This window comes from Xenopus laevis, chromosome 1S, assembly GCF_017654675.1.
Source record: "Xenopus laevis strain J_2021 chromosome 1S, Xenopus_laevis_v10.1, whole genome shotgun sequence".
Lineage (NCBI taxonomy): Eukaryota > Metazoa > Chordata > Amphibia > Anura > Pipidae > Xenopus > Xenopus laevis.
In genome coordinates this window covers 29,277,881-29,290,914 of record NC_054372.1, presented here as the reverse complement: position 1 = coordinate 29,290,914, position 13,034 = coordinate 29,277,881, and positions in this window count along the sequence as shown.

The window sequence follows — 13,034 nt, the reverse complement described above, 5'->3', positions numbered from 1 at the left end:
AATAGTGGTTTTCTGCCTCATGTGACCTTAGCCTTAGGGAGTCACATGTGCATTGGTGTAATCTGAACCTATTGGACCCAGTTTCTTGGTTCCATAGCAAAATGTTTTAGACTACAATAGCCCCTCAATAAGCTGGGGAAGATAATATATGTAGCACGTATATGTTGAAATCTATGTGTGCAAAGTGCCTACAGGGCCTTGGAGAAAAGTAGGGTTGCCACCTTTTCTGGAAAAATTACCAGCCTTCCTATGTTCTTGGCGTTTTTTCCTATTAATAACATTGGCATCAAGCATAATTTTTACCGGCCAGGCAGGTAAAATACCAGCCAGGTGGCAACCCTAGAGACAAGTCAAAGAAAAGCATCTATCAAAAGCAATGGTGTAACTACCAGGGTGGACTGCACCAGAGCCCATGTGATATTGGAAAGGGGTTATAATCAAATTTTGTAGTCTGTTAGTGGATGCTGGGAGTTGTAGATCAGCAAAACTTGTTTTCCATTCTTGTTTTAAACATATTTTTTTTGCAGTCCAGTCCTTCCAAGAATCTGGCACGGTTGGGTTTTGATGTGGCATATTGTTTACCTCTGCCCCTGACTGTAATTGTGGCTTATGTCAGAAACACAATATATGACAGCAACAAAATGGGATAGGCCCGGACTGGCAAGCTGTGGGTTCTGGCAAATGCCAGAGGGGCTGCTGTAAGATACCATAGACACTCACTATTTAGTTTGCTGGTGGGGGGCTGTTTGGGCCTCTGTGTGGCCTGTTGGGGCCTCTGGGTACCTGAAATGCCAGGGCCTATTTTGATTCTCAGTCCAGTCTAAGTGCTGGTTAATGTGTCGGTTACAGATCAGTGGTTATAAATCACTTTCACAAAAGAGTCGCTTTGTTGGTTATGCAAAATCCTGATTCCCCAGGAGAAGTGATCATATTTTGCTGCTGGGGTAAAACAACAGAGGCAGCAGCTGCTCAAGGGCCCAGGAATATAAAGGGGTCAGTGGGGATTTAAACTCCGTTTTGTATAAGTGTGCAAGTCAGATCATCTTATCAAAAGTTTGGAGTCTGTAAAAGTTTTAGATTAAGCCAGCAAGGATAAGTTGTGCCCACCACTAATTTTTAAAACCATTAGGCGGGGGTGCAATGAGGCTGTGACCACAAAATAGATATAGACAAATACAAATACACTCAACCCATTATCAATATATTTAAGACAGAGACATTTTGTGCATACTGCTACTGAAAAATGCCTTACCCTTTAAACAAAAAAGGGATTGTTTGTCCATATATTGCAACTGTTTGGATAGATTTCCATTGTCCCACAGTTTGAGTACATTATATTCAATAACTTGACTATATTAAGGAACACACTTTGCTTTTCTCAGCAAAAAAAATGCGTTGAGCTCCTTAGGCTAGGGCCAGATGAGACCAAGAATAGCCTTGATGTTAGCAGCATCCTTTTCTTATTTGGTGTCTGGAAACCTTTTGTCAGCTAAGGTGCGATCACATTTGGTGGAATTTGGTGAAGAAGCGAAAGACTGCATTTTTGCTGAAATCCGCTGGTTATGTTCGCACCAGAGCCGACACAAGGCTTCCAGACACAAGAAGAGGATGCTGCTAGCGGCCAGGGGCTGAAATCGATCTGCGGATTGCATTTTGTGTCAAAATCTGCGACACTGTGCATCAGAAAAAAAGTGCACTAGTTTTAAGGGCCCTTAATGAACTGTAGGATTGATGTTTGATGACAAATGTTTTGCATTCTTGTGGACTAAAATTCGAGGTTATAAAGTGGTTTTAGTTAAAATATAATAATTTGGTAAAAGCAAGCATATCTTGTATTTTCTCATGACAAATTTCTGTACTAGTAACAGTGCTCTAGTACACATGGAAGCTCCCACTCATATAAACAAGTAGAAATATACAGATAATTAATGCTCTGTCAATATGATTTACTATTCCGCTCTACTATTACATTAGGTTATGGTACATACTTGTTTTTATACTGCTCTGTGTACTGCATTCAGAGTTTCATTAATCTTGTAGTCTTGGCACTCTATAAAACATTTCAGAGCTCTGTCATAAAACATGGCTGGACTTTTTTGACAGAAATGAGACGGACCCAGAAAATATCATCTTGTTGATTCCCAAGAGATACAACAGTAACAGCTAAGCTGGCCTGCACTCTCTAATATTAGCGGTGCCACTGATTGGCAAGCCCTAATGATTATTACTAGACGTCAGAATGTAAGACACATAGGAAGTGGTTGGGGCATATGTAAGAATCCTATTTCTAAAAATGGATTCTGGGAAATTGGTTTCTCACATGATATTTTGGCATTCATGTTGGTGTAAGGGGAAACATTGTAATAATTCTCCAGTAGCATAATACCTGTACCAAGCAAAAGCCCTTGGCTAAACATGGAAGCACATTAGTAAAGAACAGTCAGTATTCTAAATCAAATAGGTATTACTGGGTGCTATCAAATATCTTCTGGTAATCGCTCCATACATTGGCTATTCAACCAACTGAAGTGTACATAGCACTAACTAATCTGATTGGACCAAACAAGTGGATCAGAGGAAGTGAGAGTGAACTGCAATTAACACATGTTAGAGTACCCCATTAACTTGCTGAGTAGGATCACATGATGGTCTGTTCCCCACTAAACAAACACAAATGTATGAAACAAATTTGTATAACTGCCTTAGGCTGTTCCAAAAATAATTAATAGACTGCTTGCAGGGATAATTTAGTAGTGCTGAGTCCTGGTCAGGGCTGGATTTACAGAGCGGACACCCCTAGGCCTGCTGCCGTTCGTCACCCCCGTCCCCTCCCCTTCATTTCTGCACATGCACAAATTTCCATCATCAGGTTGGGAACACTGGGGATTGGCGCACAGGAAATTTAAAAAACTATTGTATCTCATGAGCAGCACTAGAGCTTCCAAACCAATGTGGATGTGATTGGGCAGCATGCCGCACTCCTAAAATCCTGCCGCCCTAGGCCCGGGCCTTGGTGGTCTTTCCACAAATCCGGGCCTGGTCCTGGTGCAAAACAGAGTTGGTATGACCTTGTTATTTTTATAAATTACTACTATTGCTAAAATACAATTACCATCCCAACAACAGGTGAAGTAGACTTTGGGCATAGTGATAAGCAAAATTCTCTCCCCCCCCTCACAAGAAATGCCCATTGACAATGCGTTTTGCAGATTTTCGCTATTTTGCAAATTTTATGGCAAAGCAAAATGGGACAGATTTACCAATCACTAGTTAGGAGTTTTACTTCAACAGTGACTGAAGAACTGCAACATTGATATATATTACTGTCCCATCTTGCCCTGCTGTCACCCACCTTCCATATTATACCCACCCACCCATCCTTATTACCTACTACACCTTCTTTGCATGGGTTCAGCATTGGCAGTTGCACCTATTGCATCTTCAAAGATAAATGAGACTTGGCTAAAGGGCCTTCCCTGGAGGTAGACTTTTCCTTTCCCAAAGGAATTCCTCTGTGCCAAGATTAGTTCACACGAACAATCTGAGAAATGGGATGACTGTACATTTCATCCATTCTTTGGCATTTAATTTTTCAGCTAATTAGCAGGCACTGCATATATTCCTCATATTTTACAAAGCAAGTTCTTGTTTCGCCTAGAGTAGGTGGGATGGTGACTCAGAGTATTAGTTTCACTAGTGTGGGTATTTTCTGAATTACAGATCCCTCCCATGTCTGCAGGTAATGTGAACGCAATTGACTGTACAATGCATGCCGACCATATCTTCATGTTTGTTTATCTGACTGCATTCAGCAAAACACCTGTTGCTATATGATGGCAGTCATGCAATAACATGAACTCTACGTGTATGAATATGTCCATTTATAAGCGCAACACCTTTGTTATCTTAGAGTCATTCCAAGATAGCACTTAAATCTCGTTTAGTTTCCTGTCTTTGACCCTACTTTGCTCTTTTGATTTGTTGCTATTTTGAGATTACATATTGCTTCCTATTTTCAGTTTGTATAGCTCAGCTGTTACTGTCCATGTTGAAAATTTTGATAATGTTTCTGATTCTACTAAAGGCTGTCAGTTCTAACATTTGTAGATCTCATACAACTATCAGGCCCTATGTGTTGAACATTTATTGCTATCTACTAAATTAGCTGTAGCAGTCTTTTCCCACCTCTAAATGAAAACCCTTTTATTCTTATTGAGAAAAAATTCCTCTGTCTGAGACGTTCACAGCAGCCAGAGTGACTGCTCCCAAAATGACACATCCAGGGCCAATTGTGTGTGTTTTCATTCTCTCCTGTGTGTTGTATTATTTCATTATTGCTAGTACAGTACAAGCTTTGTAAAAGCACAGCGGATACAGGCAGACTGCATATGGTAGCATAGACAGTGTGTATAGGTGGAACATCTCTATCACCTTAATCTTTACAGCCCCGATTATATGGTTTTTTTGAGGAATCTATTAGCTCTTGCTCTTCCATTTACACTGCATAAACTCTTCCTGAGAAACTCCCCCTGCCAGGTCTATAAAAAACCTTGGCTTCTTATGCTTATCTATGGCAATAAATTGGGCCTCAGTCATTTCCCTGACCCCAGCACAGACTAAACTAAACCCTTTCCTATGTTTCTCACTGTTGAAAATACATGACACCCAAACAAAACCTGGAAATGGTAGAAAAGAGTTAATACTCTATGCTCCAGAAACGGCAAAAGACCCACTAAGGTCAGGGCTCCCAAGAAAAATCCTGGTACTTCAGCAAGCCTGTCCAACACTGGTAGGTCTGGTAGGGTTCTGCTTGTCTGCTAATTAGTAGAAAATTGTGTTTGCTATCTGGTGAGAGCCAGTAAAATATGTGATGCAATTGATAGCTGTTATCATGCACACATCAACTAGTACAGTGTTCTTGCTTGTTTCTACTAGGGATGCACCGAATCCAGGATTCGGTTTAGGATTCAGCCTTTTGTCAGCAGGATTCGGCCGAATCTGAATCCTAATTTACATATGCAAATTAGGGGCGGGGAGTGAAATTGCTTGACTTTTTGTCACAAAACAAAGAAGTAAAAAATATTTTCCCCTTCCCACCCAATTCAGATTTGGTTCAGTATTCGGGCGAATCCAAAATAGTGTATTCGGTGCATCCCTAGTTTCTACGGACATTATTTTATATGTGAGGGGCTTTTTGGCTCCTTTTAGCCCATCTCACCCTAACTAGGTTCAGTTTTCTATTTCACTACTCTCCAAGTCCTACCCCTCAGAAGCCATGTTCCAAATCTTGCACTGATGAGATCTAACAAGATTGAAACAGGCTGTCTGCAAGTCTGGAAATATGGTTCTGAACCATTAGGCTGTTTCTGTGCTATAAAACCAGAGGTTCTGGATGCATAGTTGGCCAAAAGGACATAAAGGATTGATTTGCATGTCTCCGCCCATGAGGCCTTATGAGAGAATTAAAATTCTCATTTGTGGTGTTCAGGCAGTGATATGTGTATGGCATGAGACAAGTAAATACCTTCTGATTTCTAGAGAAACATGGTGATGTCTAATATCATCCTGGATGCCTACATGCCTCTGAAAAGGAGAGCAGGGACTGGTGGTGATACTAGAACAGCAGAACACAGTGCTCTGTGTGGTAAATGACCCCTTATGTAGCTAGCCTAGTGTTATTTGTGTTTAGAATTGGCTACTCATTTGTTGAAAAATGTAGATTCGTTTAAATCCTCAGACTGCATGGCTAATTATCAGTTAATTAACACGTCTACATACAATTCTGTGCAGTCTGCAGCAAGCATTCACTTTAATTAAGTATGGGAATCAACTGATAACCTGTAGATTTTAGATATGTATTCCTGAAGCCATTGCAGGAGTAGTAGTTAGGAAATATATACCTAAAGCTTCCTAGTCTAAAGTCTAATCAGCTTCTGCCATCTTCATACTGGCCTTATTATATCAGTGTTTAATGGGATAATTGTGCATCGAGTAGAACATTTGTCTTGAAAACATTTACCCTTCAGTTAATTATTACCCAAAAATATTACAGCCGGTCTCCAGTTGTTGAATAGCTACACTTGTTTAGTAGCAGTTTTTTTGGCATGGTCCATTGGGTTTTTATCCTTAGTTATGTTGTTTGCATGTTTACAGATCCTGTTAGTTAGCTGCCATTGTTGTATTACCTTTTATAACCTTATCCAAAGAGATCCTCGCTTTAAGGTGGGCGATATGGGGCTGATCCAATCGTTGAGCCCTAGGGAAGAGAATACGGGTGCATTAAAGCAAAGATCATTGTTAAAGGCCTATCGGCTCCATGGATGAAGGGCAGAATGATGTACATGGATGTTCTCTTCAACCCAGGAATTCATAAGAGAAACCAGGAATATTTATAAGAAATTATACATTGTGGCTGAGGGACCACAGGAAAGGGGAATCTGGGACATGTTATTATAATCTTTACCAATAGAATCTGTTACTTAGGTTTTAACTACTGGTTATTCAGCATTCCAACATAATTTACATTTCACTGTGTAATCCTTGCTTAATGCTTCAAGTACTAATGTTCCTAGCAATCCCGTTTGTCTCACCTGGATTAGAAGTGATTTGTTTTTTAATACACGTAGAAACTGACAATTGCTTAGAAACATAGTATGGTTGCAATTATAATAAGTTGTTACTGTTAACATCTTGCATGCAATTTTTTCCCTGTCTTTCTACCTACAGCTGCTATTCCATGGGGTCCCACATGGACAATCTACCCTATGTATACCCCAGACCTGGACTGGCAATCTGTGGGTTCTGGCAAATGCCAGAGGGGCTGCTGTAAGGTCCCATAGACAATTAATAATCAGTGGGCTGGTGGAGTACTATTTGGGCCTCTAAATACTTGGAACGCCAGGGCCTATTTTGAATCCCAGCCCAGATCTGGTGTAACCCCTCTAAAACTACTCTGGGTGCTAGAGCATGTAAAGAAACAACATCATGGAAAGTATAGTGAAGGAGTTTTGCACCTGTACACCCATACATGTTGCCCTCTAGATTTCACTATGGGATAATATTATTGGCCGATTAGCTGTGCAGTCTTTATTTACTCTTTATTAATAACATCTACTTCATATTCATACATTTCTATTAAAAAATGTATTTGTAGATGCTGAGCTAGACAGCACATAATAGTTTGTTGTACAACAATAAGTTACTTGTACAACTTGGAAGGTTGTCACCAACAGCATCCATATTGGCAAATTGCAGGGGACATTATTTTGCATCTGAAATGACCCTGGAATTCTGGGTAAAACACGACATTTTGGGTAAAACACATGCTGACTGGTGTCCAGCTTCTGTACAACATAGGGTAAGAATTCTCTAAACACTTTCCTCCACTTGATGCTGGATCCTGAGCCTGTATATCTTTTTACATGTGGGGGTGTACATTCCACTTATGTTTACTTTTTATCAATATGAGGGAAGCTGGATTTGTGTTTTTTAAAATACTTGTGTAACAAAGAGGGCATTTCTTTGCAATGTGTTAGAATCAGATATCAAAGTGAAAGGGTTAGGCTCCTATCTACCCGGTCTCTCTAGTTAAAGAACTGTTGACAATATGCATGCTCCTATCAGCAAGAGACATATAGGCGAGTCTACGTCACTAATAATTAGTTCATCGTTGGCACATGGAAGCTGTCTTGTGTGGAGATTCCACACCCTGCTCTGTTTAATAAATAAAGCTGCTTGAAAAAACTTGCTTAACATCTGCTTAGCGAATGGTCATAAAACAGGTGCATGCCACTCCTCTTCAGTACACGTTCGGTTTATAGTCCTTTAGGGATAACACCTGCTTGTTGGAATATTGGGAAACAAGCTTCATATATGAGTCATATATTTAAATATCTGCAGTCCCAGGTTTCACTCCAGACTCCCTTTTGCCTTGGCATCTATGGTGTATTGGGGCATTCATAGGATGTTTAAGGCCCAATGAGAGTTCTCAAAGTCTATAGAAAAGTCTCTACATAATAGAAATATAACTCTACATCTGTAATTCCACAATCATTCTTAAATTCAGCTCTTTATGGTTCTTCTTTATGGTTCTTCAAGTAAATCTTTAGCACCATACAAACAGTTTTGCTGCCTATTTGTAATCAGAAAGAACTTTCAACTGTGGTGTTTGTTTTGAATGTCCATCTAAAGCAACTAGTTGTAACCAATAAGGCCCTGTATTAAAGAGTATGTAGATAAAGGGTTGGATCCAAAATTCTATGGTCTAGCACAAAGGACAGACATTTATTGCATATAGTAGTGATTTTTAAGCCAGGGCTTATGGTCCTCCCTACTAAACCTTTTCATTCAAGAGCAACGTTTTTCATTAAAGAGAACCTACTTTATATACCTCCCTGTTTGTCATAAAAACACTTGCACCAGATCATCTTTCTTTTTGTGCGCTCTGTAGTTGGAGACATAACTTGGCATGGAAAATAAAAAAATAGCAATCACATGCTCTCTGATCTACCAATTTTTTATTGAAAATATATACTTTATATAAGACATTTACAATCTTTGTATTGCAATGCTTTTTCAGAGTAGATTACTAGATATAATAAAGCTACAGAGTGACGGGGAAGTGAATGGGGAAATGTGAGAATAAGGGAAATTTAGATCACTGGTCCGCAGCTTTACTTTCCAACAAACACAAAAATGCCTTTTTTGCCTCCCTGTATCATCTGGCACCACCTGACACTGGAATTCTAGCAGATCTTTCATCTGGAAAAATGTCTGTTGTGCTTCTTTCATTTTCCATAAGTGGTACTAGCCATTTTCTGGGAACTGACACCCATTCTTGTGCATTTCATTTAGTTGGCATACTAGGATTGATGCACCTGTAAGTGCCACCATTTGAAAGGATTCCCAAGGTCATGCTTATTGTCAATCATTTCTTTCCCAGTGCACTATTTTCTGATTCTGGCTCTTCATTCCTTCAAAACAATCCATTGCATATAAAAAATAAATGGCTTACCTGCAAGTGTAATTTACCGACTCATAAAATTTTATTTAGGTTCTTGCCACCCTCCTAGATCTATAAAGTTACTCTAATCCATGCCATTTAGGTGAGATGGTCAAGAAGCATGACTGCAAATAAAGGTCGTTAGTCATTAATTTCGGTCATATAATGTCTTATTGGCTTTTTCTAAGGAAAGATCTAAATGTTAATACACTCTTAATTCCTTCCATAGCAAGATAATAGTGTTTTGGTTCTGTCTAGACAGCAGTCTAGTGCTTGCATAAATTAATTTGTTAATATTTATGAATCGTATCCTTTGACTGACTTATTGTTATCTTTATTTAAACATTCATTTCTGTCTCTGTTCTGTCTTTCTTTACTAGGTTTTACTGACAAAACAATCCTACAACTTGTCATATTTCCATTATTGAAGTTTATTTACTGATGTAGCTGCTAAATTACTTATGTGCATTTACCCATTGATTATTGCACTAATGCAATAGAGCACCTATGTTATTATAAAAGGCCTCGTTATAGTTAAAATACAAATAAATAATATAATAATACTGGCAGTTTAAAGCTCAAATGGGCACCACTGCATAGCTACTAAAAATGCAACCCCCTGTATAGGCTAATGCTACGCATGGTATTTTTGTGCTGCTTTTTAAAAATCTCCTAAACAACCTAATTACACCAATGCATAAACAGGCACGTTTTCCCATACTATATTGTGATTATCAGTAACTTCTCATTCCCAATGCATTGCGTTATAACATTGGCATAATTGTGCAAACATAATGATGATGCACCAACACTGATTTTGAAGTAACATGCTCCAGGCAATTACAAAGTGACACGTTCTCACTGTAGGATGGCTGTATTAATGGAGGAAGAGGCAGGACAGTGATGAGATCTATGGCAATTCCCAATTATCGGAGCATCGGAACAAAAGCAACAAAATGACTGGGGTTTTTTTGCATACTGCACTCTGTACCGTAAATTACTCATAAACTGTTATAGCCAGGGTATATATCAGCGATCCCCAACCAGTAGCTCATGAGCAACATGTTGCTCTCCAACCCCTTGGATGTTGCTCTCAGTGTCCTCAAACCAGGTGCTTATCTTTGAATTCCAGGCTTGGAAGCAAGTTTTAATTGCATAAAAACTAAGTATAGTGCCAAGCAGAGCCTCATGTAGGCTGCTAGTCCACATAGGGGCTACCAAATAGCCAATCACAGTCCTTATTTGACACCCCAAGGGACTTTTCCAACTCTTTTTACATTTGAATGTGGCTCACACGTAAAAAAGTTTGGGGACCCCTTGTATTTATACTGTATATTCAGATCAAGAATTTCACACATTTTTGCAGGATTAAAGGACTCATCGGCTATTCCTAGAGCACCAAGAAGCACAAATATATGCCCCCATGCACTTATCATTTGCAACCCTGCTCATATTCTCTTCAAACTTCACTTAGTGCCTTGTGCTTAGTTAAAAATACAGTTCAAGTTGCAAATCATAGCTTGCAAGCATGCAAGGGATACTTGTACTTTTCACCTAGCTACTTAGGGGCACATTTACTAAGCTCAAGTGAAGGATTCGAATGAAAAAAACTTCGAATAGGCTACTACGTCCTTTGACTTGATTCGAACAATTCGAAGTAAAAATCGTTCTACTATTCGACAATTCGATAGTCGAAGTACTGTCTCTTTAAAAAAAACTTCCACTACATAATTCGGTAGTTTAAACCTACCGAGGTACAATGTTAGCCTATGGGGTCGTTCCCCGTCAGTTTTCTAAGCTTTTTTTGATCGAAGTAAAATCCTTCGATCGATCGATTAAAATCCTTCGATCGATCGATTAAAATCCTTCGAAGGGTTTTATCATTTGATTGATCGTTCGTAGGATTTGCGCAAAATCCTTCGAATTCGATATTCGAATTCGAAGGATTTTACTTCGAGGGTCGAATTCAAGTGTTTATTAACCCTCGATATTCAACCCTTAGTAAATGTGCCCCACAGTGTGTAGTGTTTTCTATCAGCAGCTGAAACACTATAGCAGCTCAGTATTCCAAGAAAAATATCCTAGACTTGTGGAAATTGCAAATATTGCACAAATAGCTCTGAATCACATTTATTAATTACTTCTCCATTGTTTCCAGTCATGCACCAGTAACATACAAAGTTGAATACAACTATCTACATAAAGGAGCCTAATTTCTTCCTGAGAATAACTCAAGAGCAACGACTATAGACAACAGCTATGAAACCACAGCCTGTTCAGCGTTCAGTCTATTTGCTGAGTAAATATTTCCACAATATACTCAGACTCATTTACAATTTCAGTTTCAGTTGCAATTATCTTCTATACAGTTTATACTCTGGTGCATAAAATAACTGTTTACAATGAACACCATTAAATTCATTAGACAGAGGAGAATTGTGTGTGTCGTATTGTTGAACTAGCATTAAATTAATGGCCAGGGCTGGGTTAGTTTAAATAAATGGTACATTAAGGCAGATTCGATAAAGGTCATTTTTTTTCTGCTTGAATATAGACAAGATGACAGTTTAACATTTTTTCCCATTGTGACCGCATGGGCAGTAGTTCCCACCATAACTTCGTCCCATGCATAAAAACAAATACAGTTGTGCATGTTTGCATATTGGAGTGTGGCAAGTCTGTTGGTAGACCCATTGTGGTAACCTTGAAATTACTGTCATGTTCAGGGTGGTGTTAGATCCCTTGTTCCCCAGTGTTCAGGCCCAAAACTGTGTATTCTGGCAAAAGCCAGAGGGGCTGCTGTAAGATACCATAAACTCGAACTACTAGGGCCTATTTCATATTCCAGGGCTGCAGGGTCAGTACTTCCACTTGCGCACAATTCAGCAGTAAGGGCAGAATGGACACAGTGGGCTTCATGCAACTATATGAAAGTGCAAGGAGCATTTTTGAAAGCAAGTACAGGTATGGGACCTGTTATCCAAAATACTTGGGACCAGGGGTTTTCCAGATAATGCATCTTTCTGTAAAAAAATGTTTTCAAAATGAATCAGTTAATAGTGCTGCTCTAGCAGAATTCTGCACTGAAATCCATTTCTCAAAAGAGCAAACAGATTTTTTTTATATTCAATTATGAAATCTGACATGGGGCTAGACATTTTGTCAATTTCCCAGCTGCCCCAAGTCATGTGACTTGTGCTCTGATAAACTTCAATCACTCTTTACTGCTGTACTGCAAGTTGGAGTGATATCACCCTCCTCCCTTTCCCCCCCCCCCAGCAGCCAAACAAAAGAACAATGGGAAGGAAACCAGATAGCAGCTCCCTAACACAAGAGAAAATCAGTCTGGTAGATCTAAGAACAACATTCAATAGTAAAAACCCATGTCTCACTGAGACAAATTCAGTTACATTGAGAAGGAAAAACAGCAGCCTGCCAGAAAGCATTTCTCTCCTAAAGTGAAGGCACAAGTTACATGACCAGGGGCAGCTGGGAAATTGACAAAATGTCTAGCCCCATGTCAGATTTCGAAATTGAATATAAAAAAATCTGTTTGCTCTTTTGAGAAATGGATTTCAGTGCAGAATTCTGCTGGAGCAGCACTATTAACTGATTCATTTTGAAAAAAAATTTTTTTCCCATGACAGTATCCCTTTAAGATAGGCACCTATATGACCATAACAATTTTAGGTAGTTAGAATTAAGTTAGAATCAAAAACACTAAATAAACATATGGAAAATAAATTGAAGAAAACAATTTATTTCCCTGGCAAGATATAGTGAAACAAGCCAATGTTTTTTTCATGTCAATTATGTAAATTACCCCCATTGTGCATGCAGTCAAACCCTTCTTCAAGTCCTAAATGTACAGTATGTTGTGCCTTTTGTGATAACATTGAAAATAGTTGATTCATAGCCTAGATAACACAGTGTAGTTTATGATTAGTTATGAGGAAACACTATCAAAATTGCGTATGTTCTCACTGGAAACGTGGCACTTGGGAACTAATAGATAACACTGTATAAATAAACA